At 41.4% G+C, this 18,044-nt stretch overlaps 14 non-coding genes across 14 annotated transcripts; all 14 read left to right on the top strand.

Moving 5' to 3' along the window:
* Window positions 1–708: 708 nt before the first annotated feature.
* trnat-agu lies at window positions 709–782 on the top strand. Its single transcript has one exon. It is a non-coding gene; the product is annotated as a tRNA-Thr (tRNA).
* A 284-nt stretch (window positions 783–1,066) lies between these two features.
* On the top strand, window positions 1,067–1,138 carry trnah-gug. The gene has a single exon. It is a non-coding gene; the product is annotated as a tRNA-His (tRNA).
* A 5,943-nt stretch (window positions 1,139–7,081) lies between these two features.
* trnat-agu lies at window positions 7,082–7,155 on the top strand. Its single transcript has one exon. It is a non-coding gene; the product is annotated as a tRNA-Thr (tRNA).
* A 1,301-nt stretch (window positions 7,156–8,456) lies between these two features.
* trnat-agu lies at window positions 8,457–8,530 on the top strand. The gene has a single exon. It is a non-coding gene; the product is annotated as a tRNA-Thr (tRNA).
* Window positions 8,531–9,831: 1,301 nt separating this feature from the next.
* trnat-agu lies at window positions 9,832–9,905 on the top strand. Its single transcript has one exon. It is a non-coding gene; the product is annotated as a tRNA-Thr (tRNA).
* A 1,302-nt stretch (window positions 9,906–11,207) lies between these two features.
* trnat-agu lies at window positions 11,208–11,281 on the top strand. The gene has a single exon. It is a non-coding gene; the product is annotated as a tRNA-Thr (tRNA).
* Window positions 11,282–11,565: 284 nt separating this feature from the next.
* On the top strand, window positions 11,566–11,637 carry trnah-gug. Its single transcript has one exon. It is a non-coding gene; the product is annotated as a tRNA-His (tRNA).
* A 945-nt stretch (window positions 11,638–12,582) lies between these two features.
* trnat-agu lies at window positions 12,583–12,656 on the top strand. The gene has a single exon. It is a non-coding gene; the product is annotated as a tRNA-Thr (tRNA).
* Window positions 12,657–12,940: 284 nt separating this feature from the next.
* On the top strand, window positions 12,941–13,012 carry trnah-gug. The gene has a single exon. It is a non-coding gene; the product is annotated as a tRNA-His (tRNA).
* Window positions 13,013–13,958: 946 nt separating this feature from the next.
* Window positions 13,959–14,032, top strand: trnat-agu. The gene has a single exon. It is a non-coding gene; the product is annotated as a tRNA-Thr (tRNA).
* Window positions 14,033–15,334: 1,302 nt separating this feature from the next.
* trnat-agu lies at window positions 15,335–15,408 on the top strand. Its single transcript has one exon. It is a non-coding gene; the product is annotated as a tRNA-Thr (tRNA).
* A 284-nt stretch (window positions 15,409–15,692) lies between these two features.
* Window positions 15,693–15,764, top strand: trnah-gug. The gene has a single exon. It is a non-coding gene; the product is annotated as a tRNA-His (tRNA).
* A 945-nt stretch (window positions 15,765–16,709) lies between these two features.
* On the top strand, window positions 16,710–16,783 carry trnat-agu. The gene has a single exon. It is a non-coding gene; the product is annotated as a tRNA-Thr (tRNA).
* Window positions 16,784–17,067: 284 nt separating this feature from the next.
* Window positions 17,068–17,139, top strand: trnah-gug. Its single transcript has one exon. It is a non-coding gene; the product is annotated as a tRNA-His (tRNA).
* Window positions 17,140–18,044: the final 905 nt, after the last annotated feature.

The following is an 18,044-nucleotide window of genomic DNA, read 5'->3' as shown; positions in this document are numbered from 1 at the left end:
AATGTTCACTCATATCTCGCGACCCACCTATGACATGTTAATAACCGCTTTGGGTCCCAAATCATAGTTTAAGAATTCATGTCAGAGGTTCTTGAGTTTATTCATCTCGAGACCCAAATGAAAAATGTACTGTCCTCGAATGATCATAGTTACGAAGAAATAGTATGTGATTACCATTGATTACTGATATCTCGCTACCCACCTCTCACCAGTGTTGCCAACTTAGCGACTTTGTCGCTATATTTAGTGAGTATTCAGAAAAAAGACAAGAATCGACAGAAGAAAGTTCAATTGTAGTTCTAAACATACTTAGGGTGTTTTTTACTCACTTTTTGTCTCTCCCGAGGCGTTATTCCTCTCTCCTACAGCGTCAATCACAATTACATCCACTTGGCCAATTATGAAAATTATGTGATGACGTCATTTAGCGACTTCTAGCTACTTTTAGGACCAGCAATAGCTACTTTCCTTCCTGAGGATTTGGCAACACTGCCTCTCACATGCTCAGGCCCACTTTGCGTCCCAAAACGTAGCTTAAGAAACCCTGTTGCTAGACAATTGAAGGTGTCTGTATCGTTTCCAATATTAGTAAAATACATCTCTTTTGTGATGTGATTTTGCTAGACAGAGATGTGGGTTAAATTAATGAGACTGGTTTGATTCAAATAGGTGTGGGTGTTCACATCTGCAACATATGTGACTTTTATGGGTGCTGTGGCTTAGTTGGTTAAAGTGCCTGTCTAGTAAACAGGAGATCCTGAGTTCAAATCTCAGCAGTACCTTTTTATTGTTCACATTGGTGGAGAAGGTCAGAGGGGAGGGCACTCAGGTTTTCTCACCAATGGGTTTAGAGAATTAGAGATGACGTGAGGAGGATGCAATTGAGATATTCCAATGTCACGGAAAAAGGGCACTTTTTGAATGAGAAAAAACCTATCGACTGTGTAAAGCTCCACTGTTTCTTCAGTTTATTCATTATCGAGACCAAAATGAAAAGAGTTTAGCCAGCTTGTGCACATCACTTTCACAGCCTATGTAGGCTTTACAAAGCCAGCTCTTGTAGCCGGCCGTGATCGTATAGTGGTTAGTACTCTGCGTTGTGGTCGCAGCAACCCCGGTTCGAATCCGGGTCACGGCACTGCAATGTAATTTTAGAAGGGTTGTTTTTTGAATGAGTTATGACTTACTATGCAAGCTAAGAAACTCAGCAACTCTGCCGTTTGACAAAGTTCCCCACCATATTGTAGGTTAATTACTTACACGAAATGATTCATCTGCTGTTTCAGACGTTTTTACCATTTTTAAGCTCCAGAGCCAAATGAGAAATGCAGTGTCCTCGAACGACCAACATTATGAAGAAATAGTGTATGATTCTGAATGTTCACTCATATCTCGCGACCCACCTATGACATGTTAATAACCGCTTTGGATCCCAAATCATAGTTTAAGAATTCATGTCAGAGGTTCTTGAGTTTATTCATCTCGAGACCCAAATGAAAAATGTACTGTCCTCGAATGATCATAGTTACGAAGAAATAGTATGTGATTACCATTGATTACTGATATCTCGCTACCCACCTCTCACCAGTGTTGCCAACTTAGCGACTTTGTCTCTATATTTAGTGAGTATTCAGAAAAAAGACAAGAATCGACAGAAGAAAGTTCAATTGTAGTTCTAAACATACTTAGGGTATTTTTTACTCACTTTTTGTCTCTCCCGAGGCGTTATTCCTCTCTCCTACAGCGTCAATCACAATTACATCCACTTGGCCAATTATGAAAATTATGTGATGACGTCATTTAGCGACTTCTAGCTACTTTTAGGACCAGCAATAGCTACTTTCCTTCCTGAGGATTTGGCAACACTGCCTCTCACATGCTCAGGCCCACTTTGCGTCCCAAAACGTAGCTTAAGAAACCCTGTTGCTAGACAATTGAAGGTGTCTGTATCGTTTCCAATATTAGTAAAAGACATCTCTTTTGTGATGTGATTTTGCTAGACAGAGATGTGGGTTAAATTAATGAGACTGGTTTGATTCAAATAGGTGTGGGTGTTGTTAGTGTTCAAATACTGGAGAGTTGAGACCAAATCACGGACGCTGGACAGAGTGGATTTCAGTTGTAACAAAAGACAGTTTTAATGAGTCAGAGATATCTTGTCCCGCAGTTTTACGTGCACGGACCTAGTTCACATAACTCGGCAAGGAGCCAGGTGAAAAAGAGGCCTATACAATGGTTACATACATTTTTATACATAGAATAAAGTAGGTGGAGTCTTGTCGTTTCGGTCTTCTTGACTGGTCGGAGGGTTGGAGGCGGGCCTTGCTCTAGCCAGAGCGGGCCCCATTGGTGCACAGCAAAAGTGCTTTGCTCTTGGGACCGGCCAGTTAGAGGGAGATGAGATGTGTGTTTATATAAGGAAGAGGGGGTCAGTCTTATGGCTGGGTGTATGTGTTCTTACGACGGAATGTCTTTGTTTATATGAGCTATGTGTATGAATATTTATATAACAAATCCCCCTCTTCACATCTATTAGACGTGAAAACTATAGCAGAAAGGTGGCGGTTGCAATCGTGGGTATACATAAGGTGGTGCTCCTAACCTTGTCTGGTTTGCATGGTGGGTCTGTAGGTGTAGTGCTACGTTTGGGACGGGAGTGATTGGAGGGAGTGATATCAGGAAAGGAGTTAGGGACATGTGTAGGGGTTGGTGTATGTGATGTGGCAGGGTGAAATAGTTGTTCAATTAACCATGTGAAAGTCCTAGGGTTACTCCAAATATCAGTAGGAATATCACAAATAAGGGACCAGATATCCCCAGCCTCACCCAGAGAGGGAGAAATTTCCCTCTAACTGGGCGAGGTTCCCTTCTCAGGGGAGGCGGAGTTTGATGCCGCATCACCTGAGGAAGGAGTGTCTTCATTTGGAATCGAATTTAGGCCGCTCAAATCAGCTCTGACTTCAGTCAGTGTTCTAGAAGGAATTGGGGCTGGGGTGCAATGTGTAAGGCGGTGCCAAGGTGTGCCTGATTTACCTTTGACCTGGACTGAGTGTGAAGTAACCTCCTTCACTTCGTACGGTCCAGTCCACCTGGGTTCCAGCCACTTTCTCTTGTGGACTGTAACCCTCACCCCGTCACCAACCTTTACCTTCAGTAGTGGCGTGTCCCCCGGCAGCTCCCCCTCCTGGACCTTGTGAACCTGGGTAGAGAGTGCTGCAGAGAGAACCGTCAGTTTTTTCACATAATTAGACATTACAATTTGTTGTACATCAAGGGCGGGCATATGACCTCCCTCCCTTGGTGGACCATGCATGACTCTACCAGTCATTATCCCATGAGGCACATACTTTAGCTATCTTAGCTTTTGCTTTTGGTTTGACGTTCCACCAGATTTTGGGATTGGGGCCTGTACACAGATCCAAATCTGTGGGTTATGCCAAATCTTTCTTCCACCTGTCTCAGGTGTTTGTTAAATGTAAGCCATTTGTCAAAATTGATTTGTCTTGGGATGCCATACCTGGGTATTAGTTTGGTTTGTAGCCACTTAAAGACTGACCTAGCATCCTCCCCTTTTGTTAGTATTGCCTCTACCCATTTGGAGAACCTATCTACTATGACTAGGAGATAGAGTTTGCCTTTAGATACATTTTCGGGGCCCATGTCGGTGTAGTCTATACTAATATCCTGAAAACATGCATTAGGTATTACGTATGAGCCCATTGGTGTTTGATATGGTGTCTTTGGGTTGTGTCTGTCACAACCATTGCATTCGTCACAAAATAAATCATCGTCATAAAATAAGTCAGTCATATTTTTTATGTGAGGGTGCCACCAGATGTGCGAGGCCTTTTTGGAGGGTCTTTAGTTTGCCTTCGTGTGTGGGGCCATGTGTTTCTCATAAAAGTTCTGGGTCCATCAGTGTGGCCTGCTTCATGGGCATGGGCTGAGTCTGTATAGATATTCAGTCTTTCCTTTTCCTCTGATGAGGACCTGCGTCAATCCGATGATTTCAGCTAATTTGGCCGATGCTGGTTGAGGGATGATGGCTGATTGAAGGGTGACATCACGAGGTGAGCTGTTTTTTCAATAGCTTTTGCTACTGCAGCAACATATCTGGAGCATGTTGACTGTCCTACCTCAATGTGGTCAAGTTTGAAGAGTAGTACATCAAGACCCTTCTCTCCCCCTCTTGTTTCTGGAATAGGACGGATCAGGTAAATCCCTCCCTTTCAGAAACATCCAAATGGAACTTGTTCTTGTAGTCAGGTGCAGTCAGAGCTGCTGCCGCTGATAGATCTGTTTTCAGGAGTGCTATGGCTGTTGATGCTTCAGCCGTCCAGGCCAGGGGTGCATGGAGGTTCCTTGATCGTAGGATGACCGGTGCTGCCACCCCCTCTGGGCCACACCCAATGGTACAACACCTGATAGGTGGGGTCAGGTGCATCATGTCTTCGTCCCAGTCTGCAGTGTAGAGGCAGTCATCAGTTTCTGTTGCATTGAGTGTGCAATGGATCTCAGCTTGGGGAGTCTTATATGGGTGCAGAGTGTAGATTTGAGCTTTCAGTTGGTTGAACTTAAACTGGATGTGAGGGGTGGCAGGCCCTGTGGGTAGGCATTTTAGCCAGTACACTTCTTGGGCTTCAGACAGTGTGGTCATCGGCAGGAGTGGCATCCTCATCATTCTTACTGGGTGATCAGGTGTTGAAGTGGGAGGGTTGGTTGTAATCTTGCTGCTCCTGCTGCATGTGTCTAGGAGAGGGTCCTCTTCCTCTTCCTGGTGCCCCTCCACGTCCTCTTCCTCTTTCTCTCCATTGCTGTTGCTGCGGGGAGAGTGGTTTCGTGCAATATCTGGCATAGTGACCGGGAATTCTTCAGTTATACCACTGGTAGTTTCCCCCTCTGTATGGTCCAGTGTAGGGGCCTCGTTGAGCCCGTTGCCGTTGCAGGATATACCGCTGTGGGGGAGGGTAATGGGGTGGTGGGGCTGCCTGCTGTTGGATCATCTGAGAGACAGTCTGTGCCACGATCTGAGTGTTCTCTGGCTGCTCCCCTTGGTCTTGAGTTTCTACTGCAATCATTTGTTTGGGCGTGATGGCTGCAGACATTTTATCTAAGTCGTCTGATAATGTGTATAATGCGTTATTTAGGTATATTCAATCCTTACTATGTGGTGTTTATTTCTATCGTTGTATGCTTAGCCTGTCCCTGGTCGAGACAAAGGGGGTTATCAGTATGTGACGCCCGCCACGTGTGTATTTCACCGGTATTTTATTTGAATTTGTTCAGCGATTCGTTTAGGTATTTTCTATAAATGATTCTGCGATTTCCTTTTGGAACAATATATCAGTGAATATATGCGGTTCTATAACAATTTTCAGAGTAATTCTAGCTCTTTAGGAAATATAGATAGAATGTCTAGACAACTAAGAGTTTTTCAGTGAATTATTTAAATACTTTCTGTAAACAATTCAGTAAATTCCTTTATGAACTTATATCAGTAAATTCGAGCGATTCTATAGCAATTGTCAGAATAATTATATATCTTTAGGAAATATGGATAGAATAGAAAAACCCAAAAATCAGTGTGTAGCTTTTAGCGTCTGTCAAACAAAGTCTGTACTAAGCTCGGCGGCTTATTTAAATAATTTCTAGAAACAATTCAGTAAGTTCCTTTATGAACTTATATCAGTAAATTCCAGCGATTCTATAGCAATTGTCAGAATAATTTTAAACTTTAGGCAATATCAACAGGAATGAAAAAAACGAAAATCAGTATTCCATTCGATACTAAGGTGGCTTTGTCTACCAGCACGTGTGCATAATAGCCCAGTTACGTATCCCAACCTACAACGCGACAAACGTTTCTTTCAATTTAGTTTCCCCCATCTCCAAATCATGGAATGTCAACTCTGGTTCATCTTATGTTTATTGTTTGATGTGCAATAGCCACATCATTCCCGATCTCTGTCTAGTGGAAGGCCAAACTTACATATCCTATATCTATTCGACTACACCTCTAACATAACCAATTAAACAGTTTACAACTCATTCAATAGGATCTTTTACATGCAGATTCAGTCGATCTATTAATTAACTAAATCTCTAAACACAACCAATTAAACAGTTTAGAACTTATTCAATAGGAACTTTTACGTGCATACTACACTTCTAAACAAAACCAATTAAACAGTAAGCACTTATTTAATAGGAACTTTTACATGCATACTACACTTCTAATAATAGGCCAATTGATAAAAAATAAAAATACAAATAAAAAATAAAAACGAGCAAAACAAGATCTCCCCGATCAATGTCTTAGGTTCTTATGTAAAAAATTTGGGCACCGATTCATACTCACGCCCAGTACTTTCTGATCAAAATTTGGTTTAGGCTATAATACAATATGCAGATTTCGATATAACGGGCTCTGCTCACCTTTATATAGAGCGCTCCGATCAGATTTCCTGAGGCAAGATGAATGGCTGGGGAAGTCACTCTTCCGTCTGATTTTTTAGCCGTGATCAGTCTCGTCCTCTCACACTAACTTATAATAGATCGAATTCGAGAACAACCAAACTCTGCTACCAATTCTGTTAGTGTTCAAATACTGGAGAGTTGAGACCAAATCACGGACGCTGGACAGAGTGGATTTCAGTTGTAACAAAAGACAGTTTTAATGAGTCAGAGATATCTTGTCCCGCAGTTTTACGTGCACGGACCTAGTTCACATAACTCGGCAAGGAGCCAGGTGAAAAAGAGGCCTATACAATGGTTACATACATTTTTATACATAGAATAAAGTAGGTGGAGTCTTGTCGTTTCGGTCTTCTTGACTGGTCGGAGGGTTGGAGGCGGGCCTTGCTCTAGCCAGAGCGGGCCCCATTGGTGCACAGCAAAAGTGCTTTGCTCTTGGGACCGGCCAGTTAGAGGGAGATGAGATGTGTGTTTATATAAGGAAGAGGGGGTCAGTCTTATGGCTGGGTGTATGTGTTCTTACGACGGAATGTCTTTGTTTATATGAGCTATGTGTATGAATATTTATATAACAGTGTTCACATCTGCAACATATGTGACTTTTATGGGTGCTGTGGCTTAGTTGGTTAAAGTGCCTGTCTAGTAAACAGGAGATCCTGAGTTCAAATCTCAGCAGTACCTTTTTATTGTTCACATTGGTGGAGAAGGTCAGAGGGGAGGGCACTCAGGTTTTCTCACCAATGGGTTTAGAGAATTAGAGATGACGTGAGGAGGATGCAATTGAGATATTCCAATGTCACGGAAAAAGGGCACTTTTTGAATGAGAAAAAACCTACCGACTGTGTAAAGCTCCACTGTTTCTTCAGTTTATTCATTATCGAGACCAAAATGAAAAGAGTTTAGCCAGCTTGTGCACATCACTTTCACAGCCTATGTAGGCTTTACAAAGCCAGCTCTTGTAGCCGGCCGTGATCGTATAGTGGTTAGTACTCTGCGTTGTGGTTGCAGCAACCCCGGTTCGAATCCGGGTAACGGCACTGCAATGTAATTTTAGAAGGGTTGTTTTTTGAATGAGTTATGACTTACTATGCAAGCTAAGAAACTCAGCAACTCTGCCGTTTGACAAAGTTCCCCACCATATTGTAGGTTAATTACTTACACGAAATGATTCATCTGCTGTTTCAGACGTTTTTACCATTTTTAAGCTCCAGAGCCAAATGAGAAATGCAGTGTCCTCGAACGACCAACATTATGAAGAAATAGTGTATGATTCTGAATGTTCACTCATATCTCGCGACCCACCTATGACATGTTAATAACCGCTTTGGGTCCCAAATCATAGTTTAAGAATTCATGTCAGAGGTTCTTGAGTTTATTCATCTCGAGACCCAAATGAAAAATGTACTGTCCTCGAATGATCATAGTTACGAAGAAATAGTATGTGATTACCATTGATTACTGATATCTCGCTACCCACCTCTCACCAGTGTTGCCAACTTAGCGACTTTGTCGCTATATTTAGTGAGTATTCAGAAAAAGACAAGAATCGACAGAAGAAAGTTCAATTGTAGTTCTAAACATACTTAGGGTATTTTTTACTCACTTTTTGTCTCTCCCGAGGCGTTATTCCTCTCTCCTACAGCGTCAATCACAATTACATCCACTTGGCCAATTATGAAAATTATGTGATGACGTCATTTAGCGACTTCTAGCTACTTTTAGGACCAGCAATAGCTACATTCCTTCCTGAGGATTTGGCAACACTGCCTCTCACATGCTCAGGCCCACTTTGCGTCCCAAAACGTAGCTTAAGAAACCCTGTTGCTAGACAATTGAAGGTGTCTGTATCGTTTCCAATATTAGTAAAAGACATCTCTTTTGTGATGTGATTTTGCTAGACAGAGATGTGGGTTAAATTAATGAGACTGGTTTGATTCAAATAGGTGTGGGTGTTCACATCTGCAACATATATGACTTTTATGGGTGCTGTGGCTTAGTTGGTTAAAGTGCCTGTCTAGTAAACAGGAGATCCTGAGTTCAAATCTCAGCAGTACCTTTTTATTGTTCACATTGGTGGAGAAGGTCAGAGGGGAGGGCACTCAGGTTTTCTCACCAATGGGTTTAGAGAATTAGAGATGACGTGAGGAGGATGCAATTGAGATATTCCAATGTCACGGAAAAAGGGCACTTTTTGAATGAGAAAAAACCTACCGACTGTGTAAAGCTCCATTGTTTCTTCAGTTTATTCATTATCGAGACCAAAATGAAAAGAGTTTAGCCAGCTTGTGCACATCACTTTCACAGTCTATGTAGGCTTTACAAAGCCACCTCTTGAAGCCGGCCGTGATCGTATAGTGGTTAGTACTCTGCGTTGTGGTCGCAGCAACCCCGGTTCGAATCCGGGTCCCGGCACTGCAATGTAATTTTAGAAGGGTTGTTTTTTGAATGAGTTAAGACTTGCTATGCAAGCTAAGAAACTCAGCAACTCTGCCGTTTGACAAAGTTCCCCACCATATTGTAGGTTAATTACTTACACGAAATGATTCATCTGCTGTTTCAGACGTTTTTACAATTTTTAAGCTCCAGAGCCAAATGAGAAATGCAGTGTCCTCGAACGACCAACATTATGAAGAAATAGTGTATGATTCTGAATGTTCACTCATATCTCGCGACCCACCTATGACATGTTAATAACCGCTTTGGGTCCCAAATCATAGTTTAAGAATTCATGTCAGAGGTTCTTGAGTTTATTCATCTCGAGACCCAAATGAAAAATGTACTGTCCTCGAATGATCATAGTTACGAAGAAATAGTATGTGATTACCATTGATTACTGATATCTCGCTACCCACCTCTCACCAGTGTTGCCAACTTAGCGACTTTGTCGCTATATTTAGTGAGTATTCAGAAAAAGACAAGAATCGACAGAAGAAAGTTCAATTGTAGTTCTAAACATACTTAGGGTATTTTTTACTCACTTTTTGTCTCTCCCGAGGCGTTATTCCTCTCTCCTACAGCGTCAATCACAATTACATCCACTTGGCCAATTATGAAAATTATGTGATGACGTCATTTAGCGACTTCTAGCTACTTTTAGGACCAGCAATAGCTACATTCCTTCCTGAGGATTTGGCAACACTGCCTCTCACATGCTCAGGCCCACTTTGCGTCCCAAAACGTAGCTTAAGAAACCCTGTTGCTAGACAATTGAAGGTGTCTGTATCGTTTCCAATATTAGTAAAAGACATCTCTTTTGTGATGTGATTTTGCTAGACAGAGATGTGGGTTAAATTAATGAGACTGGTTTGATTCAAATAGGTGTGGGTGTTCACATCTGCAACATATATGACTTTTATGGGTGCTGTGGCTTAGTTGGTTAAAGTGCCTGTCTAGTAAACAGGAGATCCTGAGTTCAAATCTCAGCAGTACCTTTTTATTGTTCACATTGGTGGAGAAGGTCAGAGGGGAGGGCACTCAGGTTTTCTCACCAATGGGTTTAGAGAATTAGAGATGACGTGAGGAGGATGCAATTGAGATATTCCAATGTCACGGAAAAAGGGCACTTTTTGAATGAGAAAAAACCTACCGACTGTGTAAAGCTCCATTGTTTCTTCAGTTTATTCATTATCGAGACCAAAATGAAAAGAGTTTAGCCAGCTTGTGCACATCACTTTCACAGTCTATGTAGGCTTTACAAAGCCACCTCTTGAAGCCGGCCGTGATCGTATAGTGGTTAGTACTCTGCGTTGTGGTCGCAGCAAACCCGGTTCGAATCCGGGTCACGGCACTGTAATGTAATTTTAGAAGGGTTGTTTTTTGAATGAGTTAAGACTTGCTATGCAAGCTAAGCAACTCAGCAACTCTGCCGTTTGACAAAGTTCCCCACCATATTGTAGGTTAATTACTTACACGAAATCATTCATCTGCTGTTTCAGACGTTTTTACCATTTTTAAGCTCCAGAGCCAAATGAGAAATGCAGTGTCCTCGAACGACCAACATTATGAAGAAATAGTATATGATTCTGAATGTTCACTCATATCTCGCGACCCACCTATGACATGTTAATAACCGCTTTGGGTCCCAAATCATAGTTTAAGAATTCATGTCAGAGGTTCTTGAGTTTATTCATCTCGAGACCCAAATGAAAAATGTACTGTCCTCGAATGATCATAGTTACGAAGAAATAGTATGTGATTACCATTGATTACTGATATCTCGCTACCCACCTCTCACCAGTGTTGCCAACTTAGCGACTTTGTCGCTATATTTAGTGAGTATTCAGAAAAAAGACAAGAATCGACAGAAGAAAGTTCAATTGTAGTTCTAAACATACTTAGGGTGTTTTTTACTCACTTTTTGTCTCTCCCGAGGCGTTATTCCTCTCTCCTACAGCGTCAATCACAATTACATCCACTTGGCCAATTATGAAAATTATGTGATGACGTCATTTAGCGACTTCTAGCTACTTTTAGGACCAGCAATAGCTACTTTCCTTCCTGAGGATTTGGCAACACTGCCTCTCACATGCTCAGGCCCACTTTGCGTCCCAAAACGTAGCTTAAGAAACCCTGTTGCTAGACAATTGAAGGTGTCTGTATCGTTTCCAATATTAGTAAAAGACATCTCTTTTGTGATGTGATTTTGCTAGACAGAGATGTGGGTTAAATTAATGAGACTGGTTTGATTCAAATAGGTGTGGGTGTTCACATCTGCAACATATATGACTTTTATGGGTGCTGTGGCTTAGTTGGTTAAAGTGCCTGTCTAGTAAACAGGAGATCCTGAGTTCAAATCTCAGCAGTACCTTTTTATTGTTCACATTGGTGGAGAAGGTCAGAGGGGAGGGCACTCAGGTTTTCTCACCAATGGGTTTAGAGAATTAGAGATGACGTGAGGAGGATGCAATTGAGATATTCCAATGTCACGGAAAAAGGGCACTTTTTGAATGAGAAAAAACCTACCGACTGTGTAAAGCTCCATTGTTTCTTCAGTTTATTCATTATCGAGACCAAAATGAAAAGAGTTTAGCCAGCTTGTGCACATCACTTTCACAGTCTATGTAGGCTTTACAAAGCCACCTCTTGAAGCCGGCCGTGATCGTATAGTGGTTAGTACTCTGCGTTGTGGTCGCAGCAACCCCGGTTCGAATCCGGGTCACGGCACTGTAATGTAATTTTAGAAGGGTTGTTTTTTGAATGAGTTAAGACTTGCTATGCAAGCTAAGCAACTCAGCAACTCTGCCGTTTGACAAAGTTCCCCACCATATTGTAGGTTAATTACTTACACGAAATCATTCATCTGCTGTTTCAGACGTTTTTACCATTTTTAAGCTCCAGAGCCAAATGAGAAATGCAGTGTCCTCGAACGACCAACATTATGAAGAAATAGTATATGATTCTGAATGTTCACTCATATCTCGCGACCCACCTATGACATGTTAATAACCGCTTTGGGTCCCAAATCATAGTTTAAGAATTCATGTCAGAGGTTCTTGAGTTTATTCATCTCGAGACCCAAATGAAAAATGTACTGTCCTCGAATGATCATAGTTACGAAGAAATAGTATGTGATTACCATTGATTACTGATATCTCGCTACCCACCTCTCACCAGTGTTGCCAACTTAGCGACTTTGTCGCTATATTTAGTGAGTATTCAGAAAAAAGACAAGAATCGACAGAAGAAAGTTCAATTGTAGTTCTAAACATACTTAGGGTGTTTTTTACTCACTTTTTGTCTCTCCCGAGGCGTTATTCCTCTCTCCTACAGCGTCAATCACAATTACATCCACTTGGCCAATTATGAAAATTATGTGATGACGTCATTTAGCGACTTCTAGCTACTTTTAGGACCAGCAATAGCTACTTTCCTTCCTGAGGATTTGGCAACACTGCCTCTCACATGCTCAGGCCCACTTTGCGTCCCAAAACGTAGCTTAAGAAACCCTGTTGCTAGACAATTGAAGGTGTCTGTATCGTTTCCAATATTAGTAAAAGACATCTCTTTTGTGATGTGATTTTGCTAGACAGAGATGTGGGTTAAATTAATGAGACTAGTTTGATTCAAATAGGTGTGGGTGTTCACATCTGCAACATATATATTTTTATGGGTGCTGTGGCTTAGTTGGTTAAAGTGCCTGTCTAGTAAACAGGAGAACCTGAGTTCAAATCTCAGCAGTACCTTTTTATTGTTCACATTGGTGGAGAAGGTCAGAGGGGAGGGCACTCAGGTTTTCTCACCAATGGGTTTAGAGAATTAGAGATGACGTGAGGAGGATGCAATTGAGATATTCCAATGTCACGGAAAAAGGGCACTTTTTGAATGAGAAAAAACCTACCGACTGTGTAAAGCTCCATTGTTTCTTCAGTTTATTCATTATCGAGACCAAAATGAAAAGAGTTTAGCCAGCTTGTGCACATCACTTTCACAGTCTATGTAGGCTTTACAAAGCCACCTCTTGAAGCCGGCCGTGATCGTATAGTGGTTAGTACTCTGCGTTGTGGTCGCAGCAACCCCGGTTCGAATCCGGGTCACGGCACTGTAATGTAATTTTAGAAGGGTTGTTTTTTGAATTCGTTAAGACTTGCTATGCAAGCTAAGAAACTCAGCAACTCTGCCGTTTGACAAAGTTCCCCACCATATTGTAGGTTAATTACTTACACGAAATCATTCATCTGCTGTTTCAGACGTTTTTACCATTTTTAAGCTCCAGAGCCAAATGAGAAATGCAGTGTCCTCGAACGACCAACATTATGAAGAAATAGTATATGATTCTGAATGTTCACTCATATCTCGCGACCCACCTATGACATGTTAATAACCGCTTTGGGTCCCAAATCATAGTTTAAGAATTCATGTCAGAGGTTCTTGAGTTTATTCATCTCGAGACCCAAATGAAAAATGTACTGTCCTCGAATGATCATAGTTACGAAGAAATAGTATGTGATTACCATTGATTACTGATATCTCGCTACCCACCTCTCACCAGTGTTGCCAACTTAGCGACTTTGTCGCTATATTTAGTGAGTATTCAGAAAAAAGACAAGAATCGACAGAAGAAAGTTCAATTGTAGTTCTAAACATACTTAGGGTGTTTTTTACTCACCTTTTGTCTCTCCCGAGGCGTTATTCCTCTCTCCTACAGCGTCAATCACAATTACATCCACTTGGCCAATTATGAAAATTATGTGATGACGTCATTTAGCGACTTCTAGCTACTTTTAGGACCAGCAATAGCTACTTTCCTTCCTGAGGATTTGGCAACACTGCCTCTCACATGCTCAGGCCCACTTTGCGTCCCAAAACGTAGCTTAAGAAACCCTGTTGCTAGACAATTGAAGGTGTCTGTATCGTTTCCAATATTAGTAAAAGACATCTCTTTTGTGATGTGATTTTGCTAGACAGAGATGTGGGTTAAATTAATGAGACTGGTTTGATTCAAATAGGTGTGGGTGTTCACATCTGCAACATATATGACTTTTATGGGTGCTGTGGCTTAGTTGGTTAAAGTGCCTGTCTAGTAAACAGGAGATCCTGAGTTCAAATCTCAGCAGTACCTTTTTATTGTTCACATTGGTGGAGAAGGTCAGAGGGGAGGGCACTCAGGTTTTCTCACCAATGGGTTTAGAGAATTAGAGATGACGTGAGGAGGATGCAATTGAGATATTCCAATGTCACGGAAAAAGGGCACTTTTTGAATGAGAAAAAACCTACCGACTGTGTAAAGCTCCATTGTTTCTTCAGTTTATTCATTATCGAGACCAAAATGAAAAGAGTTTAGCCAGCTTGTGCACATCACTTTCACAGTCTATGTAGGCTTTACAAAGCCACCTCTTGAAGCCGGCCGTGATCGTATAGTGGTTAGTACTCTGCGTTGTGGTCGCAGCAACCCCGGTTCGAATCCGGGTCCCGGCACTGCAATGTAATTTTAGAAGGGTTGTTTTTTGAATGAGTTAAGACTTGCTATGCAAGCTAAGAAACTCAGCAACTCTGCCGTTTGACAAAGTTCCCCACCATATTGTAGGTTAATTACTTACACGAAATCATTCATCTGCTGTTTCAGACGTTTTTACCATTTTTAAGCTCCAGAGCCAAATGAGAAATGCAGTGTCCTCGAACGACCAACATTATGAAGAAATAGTATATGATTCTGAATGTTCACTCATATCTCGCGACCCACCTATGACATGTTAATAACCGCTTTGGGTCCCAAATCATAGTTTAAGAATTCATGTCAGAGGTTCTTGAGTTTATTCATCTCGAGACCCAAATGAAAAATGTACTGTCCTCGAATGATCATAGTTACGAAGAAATAGTATGTGATTACCATTGATTACTGATATCTCGCTACCCACCTCTCACCAGTGTTGCCAACTTAGCGACTTTGTCGCTATATTTAGTGAGTATTCAGAAAAAAGACAAGAATCGACAGAAGAAAGTTCAATTGTAGTTCTAAACATACTTAGGGTGTTTTTTACTCACTTTTTGTCTCTCCCGAGGCGTTATTCCTCTCTCCTAAAGCGTCAATCACAATTACATCCACTTGGCCAATTATGAAAATTATGTGATGACGTCATTTAGCGACTTCTAGCTACTTTTAGGACCAGCAATAGCTACTTTCCTTCCTGAGGATTTGGCAACACTGCCTCTCACATGCTCAGGCCCACTTTGCGTCCCAAAACGTAGCTTAAGAAACCCTGTTGCTAGACAATTGAAGGTGTCTGTATCGTTTCCAATATTAGTAAAAGACATCTCTTTTGTGATGTGATTTTGCTAGACAGAGATGTGGGTTAAATTAATGAGACTGGTTTGATTCAAATAGGTGTGGGTGTTCACATCTGCAACATATATGACTTTTATGGGTGCTGTGGCTTAGTTGGTTAAAGTGCCTGTCTAGTAAACAGGAGATCCTGAGTTCAAATCTCAGCAGTACCTTTTTATTGTTCACATTGGTGGAGAAGGTCAGAGGGGAGGGCACTCAGGTTTTCTCACCAATGGGTTTAGAGAATTAGAGATGACGTGAGGAGGATGCAATTGAGATATTCCAATGTCACGGAAAAAGGGCACTTTTTGAATGAGAAAAAACCTACCGACTGTGTAAAGCTCCACTGTTTCTTCAGTTTATTCATTATCGAGACCAAAATGAAAAGAGTTTAGCCAGCTTGTGCACATCACTTTCACAGCCTATGTAGGCTTTACAAAGCCAGCTCTTGTAGCCGGCCGTGATCGTATAGTGGTTAGTACTCTGCGTTGTGGTCGCAGCAACCCCGGTTCGAATCCGGGTCACGGCACTGCAATGTAATTTTAGAAGGGTTGTTTTTTGAATGAGTTATGACTTACTATGCAAGCTAAGAAACTCAGCAACTCTGCCGTTTGACAAAGTTCCCCACCATATTGTAGGTTAATTACTTACACGAAATGATTCATCTGCTGTTTCAGACGTTTTTACCATTTTTAAGCTCCAGAGCCAAATGAGAAATGCAGTGTCCTCGAACGACCAACATTATGAAGAAATAGTGTATGATTCTGAATGTTCACTCATATCTCGCGACCCACCTATGACATGTTAATAACCGCTTTGGGTCCCAAATCATAGTTTAAGAATTCATGTCAGAGGTTCTTGAGTTTATTCATCTCGAGACCCAAATGAAAAATGTACTGTCCTCGAATGATCATAGTTACGAAGAAATAGTATGTGATTACCATTGATTACTGATATCTCGCTACCCACCTCTCACCAGTGTTGCCAACTTAGCGACTTTGTCGCTATATTTAGTGAGTATTCAGAAAAAGACAAGAATCGACAGAAGAAAGTTCAATTGTAGTTCTAAACATACTTAGGGTATTTTTTACTCACTTTTTGTCTCTCCCGAGGCGTTATTCCTCTCTCCTACAGCGTCAATCACAATTACATCCACTTGGCCAATTATGAAAATTATGTGATGACGTCATTTAGCGACTTCTAGCTACTTTTAGGACCAGCAATAGCTACATTCCTTCCTGAGGATTTGGCAACACTGCCTCTCACATGCTCAGGCCCACTTTGCGTCCCAAAACGTAGCTTAAGAAACCCTGTTGCTAGACAATTGAAGGTGTCTGTATCGTTTCCAATATTAGTAAAAGACATCTCTTTTGTGATGTGATTTTGCTAGACAGAGATGTGGGTTAAATTAATGAGACTGGTTTGATTCAAATAGGTGTGGGTGTTCACATCTGCAACATATATGACTTTTATGGGTGCTGTGGCTTAGTTGGTTAAAGTGCCTGTCTAGTAAACAGGAGATCCTGAGTTCAAATCTCAGCAGTACCTTTTTATTGTTCACATTGGTGGAGAAGGTCAGAGGGGAGGGCACTCAGGTTTTCTCACCAATGGGTTTAGAGAATTAGAGATGACGTGAGGAGGATGCAATTGAGATATTCCAATGTCACGGAAAAAGGGCACTTTTTGAATGAGAAAAAACCTACCGACTGTGTAAAGCTCCACTGTTTCTTCAGTTTATTCATTATCGAGACCAAAATGAAAAGAGTTTAGCCAGCTTGTGCACATCACTTTCACAGCCTATGTAGGCTTTACAAAGCCAGCTCTTGTAGCCGGCCGTGATCGTATAGTGGTTAGTACTCTGCGTTGTGGTCGCAGCAACCCCGGTTCGAATCCGGGTCACGGCACTGCAATGTAATTTTAGAAGGGTTGTTTTTTGAATGAGTTATGACTTACTATGCAAGCTAAGAAACTCAGCAACTCTGCCGTTTGACAAAGTTCCCCACCATATTGTAGGTTAATTACTTACACGAAATGATTCATCTGCTGTTTCAGACGTTTTTACCATTTTTAAGCTCCAGAGCCAAATGAGAAATGCAGTGTCCTCGAACGACCAACATTATGAAGAAATAGTGTATGATTCTGAATGTTCACTCATATCTCGCGACCCACCTATGACATGTTAATAACCGCTTTGGGTCCCAAATCATAGTTTAAGAATTCATGTCAGAGGTTCTTGAGTTTATTCATCTCGAGACCCAAATGAAAAATGTACTGTCCTCGAATGATCATAGTTACGAAGAAATAGTATGTGATTACCATTGATTACTGATATCTCGCTACCCACCTCTCACCAGTGTTGCCAACTTAGCGACTTTGTCGCTATATTTAGTGAGTATTCAGAAAAAGACAAGAATCGACAGAAGAAAGTTCAATTGTAGTTCTAAACATACTTAGGGTATTTTTTACTCACTTTTTGTCTCTCCCGAGGCGTTATTCCTCTCTCCTACAGCGTCAATCACAATTACATCCACTTGGCCAATTATGAAAATTATGTGATGACGTCATTTAGCGACTTCTAGCTACTTTTAGGACCAGCAATAGCTACATTCCTTCCTGAGGATTTGGCAACACTGCCTCTCACATGCTCAGGCCCACTTTGCGTCCCAAAACGTAGCTTAAGAAACCCTGTTGCTAGACAATTGAAGGTGTCTGTATCGTTTCCAATATTAGTAAAAGACATCTCTTTTGTGATGTGATTTTGCTAGACAGAGATGTGGGTTAAATTAATGAGACTGGTTTGATTCAAATA

This window comes from Oncorhynchus mykiss, unplaced genomic scaffold (genome assembly GCF_013265735.2).
Source record: "Oncorhynchus mykiss isolate Arlee unplaced genomic scaffold, USDA_OmykA_1.1 un_scaffold_344, whole genome shotgun sequence".
Taxonomy (NCBI): Eukaryota; Metazoa; Chordata; class Actinopteri; order Salmoniformes; family Salmonidae; genus Oncorhynchus; species Oncorhynchus mykiss.
Note: the sequence above shows the minus strand (reverse complement) of the source record. Positions and strands in the feature narration are given on the sequence as shown.